Source organism: Triticum urartu, chromosome 2 (genome assembly GCF_003073215.2).
Source record: "Triticum urartu cultivar G1812 chromosome 2, Tu2.1, whole genome shotgun sequence".
NCBI classification, from domain to species: domain Eukaryota; kingdom Viridiplantae; phylum Streptophyta; class Magnoliopsida; order Poales; family Poaceae; genus Triticum; species Triticum urartu.
In genome coordinates, this window is record NC_053023.1 from 287,756,861 (window position 1) to 287,765,945 (window position 9,085).

Genomic DNA, 9,085 nt, shown 5'->3' on the forward strand with positions numbered 1-9,085 from the left:
TTCATACGAATTTGATGGTATCCACTACGCAAATCAACTTTGGAGAATATTGTAGAGCCACTCAATTCATCAAGCATATCATCTAGCCTAGGAATAGGATGACGATAACGAATAGTAATATTATTAATGCCTCTACAATCAACGCACATATGCGACGTACCATCCTTTTTCGGCACTAAAATGATAGGAACAGCACAAGGCCTAAGGGATTCACGTATATAACCTTTGTCAAGCAGTTCTTATACTTGACGCATAATCTCCTTCGTCTCCTCTGAATTGGTACGGTATGGTGCACGGTTGGATAATGATGCACCGGGAAATAAGTCAATTTGATGCTCAATCCCTCGAATAGGTGGTAATCCCTATGGCACGTCTTGTGCAAAGACGTCAGCGAACTCCTGCAAATTTTAGTGACAACAGGAGGCAAAGAGGAAGGCACATCCTCGAATGAAAATAATGCCTCTTTGCACACAAAAGCATAGCAAACAGATTTGCTAAAATCTAGATCATCAATATCAGATTTGGTGGCAAGTAAACATGCACTTTTCAATTTAATTTCAGAAACAACATTAGATGGTTTATTATTAGGCTTCATTTGTTTCTGAAATTCTTTTGCCACAATCTGATTTTCACTCTTATTTTTCTCCTATTTTGCTTTATTAGCTCTATTAATATCATCTTTCAAAATGGAATCAGGAGTCATAGGAAGCAAAGTAATATTTTTATCCTTATGAACAAGAGTATACTGATTGTTTCTACCATGGTGTACAAATCTTTTATCAAATTGCCATGGTCTACCAAGTAATAAGGAACATGCTTGCAGAGGTATCACATCACAATCAACATAATCATCATATGTAGAGATACTAAAATGCACACGAACAGTACATGTTACCTTAACCTTGCCGCTATTGTTGAACCATTGGATGTAGTAAGGATGTGAATGTGGTCTTGTGGTGAGAGATAGCTTCTCCACCATCTCCATGCTAGCCAAGTTATTGCAGCTCCCTCCATCTATGATGACGCGAACAAAACGTTCCTTCACAACTCCCTTTGTATGGAACGAATTATGCCTCTGATTTTGCTCAGCTTGTGTAACCTGCACACTCAAAACACGTTGAGCAACTAAATATTCATACCTGTCAGCATCTTCAGCAGCCATGTATTGTGTCTCATGATCAGAATCCTCTCCACCGTGTTCTTCATGTGTAATAAGAGCCAAAGTCTCCTCATCATAGTCACTAGCGGACTCATACCCACCATCCTCAGTAGAAATCATCACACGCTGAGATTGGCATTCTCTCACAAAATGTCCTCGTCCCTTACAATGACGTCAAAGAACATTGCCATGCCTCCCAAAAGTTTAGAAGTTATTAGGAATGTAGTGCAATTACTAATTAGCCATGCCGTGTTCTAGCATATAAGGAAAATGTTTTTGTTTAATATGTAGTACTGGAACAAGTAGTCTTTGGAAGCATATACATCAAATAAAAATAGTTGAAGGCCCAATGATAATTTCATACCTGTGGCAGAGGCATCGCCTCAACAAACAGTACTACCAATGAACATTGCAATATTTGTTCATAGTAAATAATCCTTGTACGTCAGAAACCAGAAACTTTGTGTCAGTGTTTTTCATGAAAAGAGGACGCCAATGCGTCCTATTCCTAGCACAACAGCAAATCAAAGGGAAGCATGCTTTACATGGCAGACGTTCTAGGTAAGAGAAGAAAATCTATATGATATTATCTAACTGTATGAATACATTAGAAAATATCATTTCCAATTCAGAATTTACCATCCAGAAATCACAACCCTCCATTACTACTGCCAGCATCATGCCATTAACTGGTTCTGCAAGTCCAGTTGATCATAATCCTTCGTGGCAAAAAGGAGGGCCGAACGTTTATGTTCTGGTAGTAGATATCACTACCATGACCACTGCCTCAACGACTAACTTCCAGGTTCGGTATTGCAGGTCCTCATATATGCCATCAAGATGATCAGAAGACATATAACCCTGCAAACAAAAGCAATTTTGTATTGTTGCATAGCACCTTTCTGGGATAAAGAGAACTATAATCAATTAAGTCGTCGCTTAGACAATATAACTTTCATCACGCAAGGGTGACATACAGCAGAAAAAAATCAGTTGGCTCATTTCAACAAGCATTTATCATAACCAAACCAGCAACATAGGGTCACCAAATTTGAGATTCTTTTTTCAACCACATAAAACAAACATCAATAACTGAATTCCACTTAAGTATTGCACATTGCATGAAAAAAAGAAAAAGGAAACGGGTATTACACATTATAAACTCACCTTCTTTGTATCTGTTGGCGGGTTGCTTGACCAAATTTAGTAATATGCATGCCAACCTGTTAAAAACGTTGAGCACCAATAAAGCACAGCAAACAATAGGTAGAAGATAAATCAATATACTTCATCCATATGCACTAAACGCATTGTAAAAAGGTACAAGAACTGAAATGGAATAAAAAAATCAGAAATAAGATTTGCATAATGGAGTGAGATATGATTACGTTAGTGATGTTTAAGAGAGTGACCAGAGCTTGTAGAGTTAGTCATTGAGTTTTGCTTCTTTACCACAGCAACTCCGTCACGCGCGAGGTTCTTGCTCTGGTACTGCTGCCCACGCACTCTGTAACTTAGCCTTCGACAATCTACATCGTCCTTGAAGTCCCGGTGCTCTTACTTCTGATCCAACAAAACTGAAGGATCCCTGACCCGACAAATCTGAAGGATCCCTGACCCGACAAATCTGAAGGATTAAAATATAATAAAGAGTCCAGTTGTGAATAGCAGTAAGGGCTCCATTGCACACAACGCTGGGCATTACTGATTTAGCAATCGATGACAGAAGGAGAATACTCTTCGGAGCTCTATACCCTGTCCTTGACATGTCATTTCTGAAATCTTAAGAGGAAGTGGTACGTTCTACTATACTAATGTGGTATCATTTGATTCCCCCCCGCCCCCACAATCTCCCAAAAGTAGATGAAAAATGAGAGGTTCAGTTCATCTCCGAATAAGGAAGGACGGAATGGAACTATAGTATGCAACTGTAGATGCAAACTCCCATATACTAACCATTCCACCATGTAGAACTCTGAACTCAGAATGCAGAAACCAAGACATGTTGAACTGAAATTGCTGAAGGTGACAGTTGGCAAACCACAAGATTACGCACCATGTTCAAAAGCAAACACATGCATCTATGAGCTATCTTCTGGTGGCAGCGTCAGTGCATGATCTAAGTAGCAGTAAATTTCATCAGATAAGCCCACAAAGAAAAAATCACCAGATCATTCAGCAACAGAGTGAGAAACACATACAGAAGAAAGAAGATATCCATAAGCAGAGAAGCATGAGCCAATCTCTACAAAAATCACAAGAAAAAAAATGTGCACACACACGCACATATCAGCCAGTTCTAGCATGCATCGATCCATCAAAGCATCAGGCCATCAGCCACCCATTAGAGAAGTGAAAAATGAAAGGATTCAAACTTACGCATCAATCCATCTAAGCATCAAGCCAAAGGCAGCAGGAGCGAAGTGCTTTGATGAATCCGCTTGGCACAGCTCCGATCCCCTCGCGCATCTCGGCGGCGACGCAACCCCGGCCCCCTCTCTCACCTCTAATGCGGCGCCAACCAGACCCCTTTCTCTACCTTGTCCCTCCTCACGTCGCCCATGATCGACATCCATATGGGGCACCATCCGAGCTAGCGGCATTGTCCAATCCACTTTCCTGCCCATAGCAAAATCTCAGTGTGGCCATATCTCTTATAAGTTAAGAAATATTACAAAACAACACAATTGTACAAGCAGTAGTAGTAGCAAGCAACATGCAACCCTGAAAAAATATTGTACTGTACACTACAAAAAATCTATTCATAAGGAGGGTAACTAAAAAAATCATACTATGCACTACAAAAATATCTATTCTCAAGAATTAGGCCAGTTGCGTTAATTAGCAAATGAGGAGAATAATCCATTCATACATCAGAAGCAATGCAATAGAAATTGGAGCAGCACCACCAAACATTCATAGGAGGTGATTACCTTGTGAAGAACTGCTAGTGCTCCCAGTTTTTCAGTTAAAAGAGCAGGGTCCTAATAAAAAAAGAATTGGTTTAGAAGTTCATAGGCTGTTTGTTGTTCAGGCTACATAAAACAACTCCCCAGTGGAAGATACAGCATTGTTTAATATTCAGTGAACTACTAAATGGAAGAATTAAGATAATTTTGTAGCCTCAGCAAGTACCAATTATTTGGCTTACCTAATCTCACAGATTCCTTATTATTTTGATATACCAAGACAAAGTAGGTACTCTGCTCTCAGCTTTATGTTGGACTCAACAAAATACAGTGCAACTATCATGATTTTTGAAGTTGAGATTCATAAAATGAAGATTGGGGTAAAGCATGGCTCTACTTATCTGATGAAGAACAAAATTAAAATTAATTCCACGCTGGTTACTGAATCTGATGAGATATAATACCGCACCCAACCTGAAAGTCTGATCTCTCGCCCATAAATTGTATTCCAGAGTAGCCACATCAGAAACAAATAATATGACACAGAAATTATTGTGTTCCTTCGTCTTCTCCTTCTTCATCCATAGAATGGATCACAGGAACAACTATTGACCATCTTATTTGAGCAGGTAGCTAAATCTATCGAATATAAGCATGGAAAAACTGGATCAAAAAATGAAGCACAAAAGAAATTAAGAGAAAAGGGGAGGATGATAGAGAGAGAGAGAGGAATACGTACCCCCCAATGGAGATACTCAGCAGTCAATCATTAGCGATGGCGAGCACTTTGCCGCTGACTGTATGGCCTTCTGTAATTGTGCTAACAGCATGCCTCGAGTCATTAGCCTATTGAGGACAACAACACCAAGGAGATGTGGCCGTGGCGGATCTGGCCGCTGCCCCGCTGACTTGCTCGACTCGATCTGGGGCGTTCCCGCTTGAAGAACAGAAGGTGAGTGGAGGGTAGCACCGATGGGGAAGAGAGCGGCGCGGGCGGGGAAGACGGCGGCTCGGGGTGGGAGGGAAGAGGGCGGCGACAGCGGGGAAGACGGCGGCTCTGGGTGGAGCGGCGGTGGCGAAGGGATGAAGGGCGGCGGCGAAGGGAGACCTCGCTCTAGGGCAGGAGTCGTCGATTGTACGTGCGGGCGATAGGTTTAGGTTTTTTTGTGGCTGGTTAGTTTTCGTAGGTCTTTTTTCGTTGGTTAACCATTGTAGATCTTTTTTCGGTCGTACGTGCATGGGTGCGGGTTGGGACATCAGCACAAGGTTTTGTCGGTTCATGGTGGCTAAGTCTGAGGTGGGAGGAGGTACCAAAAAAACTAGGGGAGGTGGGACGAAAATTGACCGGCGGAGACTATCAACTGCTCCAATAGGAGTAGAGATTCGCAATATTCAGATTGCATTATCATATTCTTGCTTGTTCTTCGATTGAGTGCAGGAATAGACCTTCGTGGTCAGGCTGATCGTGTTTCCAACATCGTCAGTAACCTCGGGAGATTGGTTTAGCGATTGCTAAGGCGCAACGTCATGCACATTTGTAGTCGGATCGTCAAAGTCGTCTCCACCAAATTGACAGTTATCATCTCATCGAAAGATCGGGACACCTCGCCTCTATCAGAGGATGATTAATGGGACACTTTGGCATCAAGAAGACGGAGGATATACTTGCTACATATTTCTTTTGGCCAAAGATGAGACGGGATGTTGAGCGTTTTGTTGCTCGCTGCACTACATGTCAAAAAGCTAAGTCACTACTCAATCCTCATGGTTTATATATGCATTTGCCTGTACCTAGTGTTTCTTGGGAGGATATATCTATGGGCTTTGTTTTAGGTTTACCTCGAACAAAGAAGGGGAGGGATAGCATATTTTTTGTCGTGAATAGGTTCTCGAAAATGGCACACTTTATACCATGTCATAAAAGCGATGATGCTGTTAATGTTGCTGATTTGTTCTTTCGTGAAATTATTCGCTTGCATGGTGTGCCAAATACTATTGTTTCAGATCATGATACTAAATTTCTTAACCACTTTTGGAGATGTTTATGGGCTAAGTTGGGGACTAAACTGCTTTTTAGTACTACTTGTCACCCCAAACTGATGGACAAACTGAAGTAGTCAATAGAACACAATGGTAAACTTTTTGTTTTCAAACAGCAACATGTAGACTTGTAAAATAAGCATGGCAAAGGATATCATTGTCACTTTTATTTAAATTAAAGATGCAAAACATTATTCTAAATAACAGCAAGCAAATCCTAACAAAATAAATTGACGCTCCAAGAAAAAGACATATCATGTGATGAATGAAAACATAGCTCCAAGTGAGGTTACCGAGATTAGTTGCTTGGATCTTCCTGGAATATTTCCTTGGGGGTGCCTTGCGCATCCCCAAGATTAGGGTATTGTCATTCTTCATTCTCCTCATATCAACATCTCACTCAAAACTTGAAAACTTCAATCACACAAAACTTAACGGAACTTTGTGAGATAGGTTAGTATGATAAAGAGCAAACCTTTTCACTTTTGGTATTGTCAAAGACAAGATTAGTAATTGTTTACACACAAAGTCTACTGCAGCATATCATTTCTACAATTTACATTGAGCAACATAAGCCATAGAAACTAGAAAACAAGCAAACTATGCATTGAAAACAGAATCTGTCAAAAACAGAACAGTCTATAGTAATCTGTACTCAAACCATACTTATGCTAATCCAAAAATTCTGAAATTTTAGGACAACCTGAGAAATTTGTATATTAATCTTCTTAAAAAAGAATCAACTCAAAGGCACTATTCAGTTAAAAACTAGAATTATTTTCGTGAGTGCAAAAGTTTCTGTTTTTCAGCAAGATCAAATCAACTATCACCGTAAGCCATCCCAAAGGTCTTACTTGGCAATTTATTGAAACAAAAGCAATAAAACATGATCAATACATCACATAATCATGTGAACACATAAAAACAGTAGGTAAAAGTGTTGGGTTGTCTCCCAACAAGCGCTTTTCTTTAATGCCTTTTAGCTAGGCATGATGATTTCAATGGTGCTCGCATAAAAGTAAAGAATTGAAACATAACAAGAGCATCATAAAACACATGGCAAGCACATTTAAGCCTAACCCACTTCCTATGCATAGGGATTTTTTGAGCAAATAATTCACGGGAGCAAGAATGAACTAGCATAGGAAGGCAAAACAAGTGCATCTTCAAGATTTTCAACACAAAGAGAGGAAACTTGATATTATTGCAATATGTAGAAGCATATGTTCCCCCCTCATAGTAATTTTCAGTAGCATCATGAAGAAATTCAACAATATAACTATCACATAAATCATTCATTTCATGATGCATAAGCATAGAAATTTTGTTACTCTCCACATAAGCAAATTTATTCTCATCAATAATAGTGGGAGTAAACTCAACAAAATAACTATCATGAGAGTGACAATTAAAATCATGATGACAAGTTTCATGGTTATCATTATTCTTTATAGCATACATGTCACCACCATAATCATCATAGATAGCAACTTTGCTATCATAATCAATTGAAACCTCCTCCAAAATAGTGGATTCATCATTAAATAAAGTCAAGACCTCTCCAAATATACTTTCATCATTATAATCATCATAAATAGGAGGCATGCAATCATTATAACAAATTTGCACATCAAATCTTCGGGGACTAAAAATATCATCTTAATCAAACATAGCATCCCCAAGCTTATGGCTTTGCATATCATTAGCATCATGGATATTCAAAGAATTCATACTAAAAACATTGCAATCATCCTCATCATTTATACCAAACATTCTATTGAATTCTTCTTCTATCAAGTGAGCACAATTTTCCTTTCCATCATTTTCACGAAATACATTATAAAGATGAATAATATGATGTAACCTCAATTCCATTTTTTTGTAGTTTTCTTTTATAAATCAGCTAGTGATAAAAATAAGAAACTAAAAGATTCAATTGCAAGATCTAAAGATATACCATGAAGCACTCACCTCCCCGGCAACGGTGCCAGAAAAGAGCTTGATGTCTACTACGCAACTTTATTCATGTAGACACGTGTTGGGCCTCCAAGCGTAGAGTTTTGTAGGACAGTAGCAATTTTCCCTCAAGTGGATGACCTAAGGTTTATCAATCCGTGAGAGGTGTAGGATGAAGATGGTCTCTCTCAAATGACTTTGCAACCAAATACAAGAAATCTCTTGTGTCCCCAACACACCCAATAGAATGGAAAATTGTATAGGTGCACTAGTTTGGCGAAGAGATGGTGATAAAAGTGTAATATGGATGGTAGAAATATAATTTTATAATCTGAATAAATAAAAACAGCAAGGTAGAAAATAGTAAACAGGCACAAAAACGGTATTGCAATGCTTAAAAATGAGGCCTAGGGTCCGTACTTTCACTAGTGCAATCTCTCAACAGTGCTAACATAGTTGGATCATATAATTATCCCTCAAAGTGCAACAAAGAATCACTCCCGAGTTCCTATTAGCGGAGAACAAAAGATAGAATTTTGTTGGTATGATACCACCTCAAAGCTATTCTTTCTGCTCGATGTATTCAAGAGTTCGTACTAAAATAGCACAAAGTTTTTTTTCGGTTCGATCTATCCTAGAGTTCGTACTAGAATAACGCCATAGCATATTCATATTCATAATACTCAATCCACACAAAGAACTACAAAGAGTGCCCTAGGATTTCTACCGGAGAAACAAAGACAAGAACGTGCATCAACCCCTATGCATAGATTTCCCCAATGTCACCTCGGGAATCCGGGAGTTGAGTGCCAAAACATATATCAAGTGAATCAATACGATACTCCATTGTCACCACGAGTATTCAATAGCAAGACATATATCAAGTGTTCTAAAATACATAAAAGTATTCAATCCGATAACAATGGAATCTCAAAGGGAAAAACTCAATTTATCAGAACAAGATAGAGAGGGGAAAACACCATATGATCCGACTATATTAACAAATCTCGTGATACATCAA

General features: G+C 39.1%; 1 long non-coding RNA gene across 9 annotated transcripts; it reads right to left on the reverse strand.

Moving 5' to 3' along the window:
- Positions 1–1,158: 1,158 nt before the first annotated feature.
- LOC125537057 lies at positions 1,159–5,253 on the reverse strand. 9 transcript variants are annotated; one of them, XR_007295522.1, is made up of 9 exons: positions 4,808–5,252; positions 4,543–4,707; positions 4,093–4,143; positions 3,361–3,778; positions 3,216–3,278; positions 2,548–2,786; positions 2,327–2,382; positions 1,799–2,020; positions 1,159–1,596 (listed from the first exon to the last, which is right to left on the reverse strand). It is a non-coding gene; the product is annotated as an uncharacterized LOC125537057 (long non-coding RNA). The 9 variants fall into 9 exon arrangements; XR_007295521.1 differs by having other exon boundaries at positions 1,159–1,661; XR_007295520.1 differs by having other exon boundaries at positions 1,159–1,413; positions 1,524–2,020.
- Positions 5,254–9,085: the final 3,832 nt, after the last annotated feature.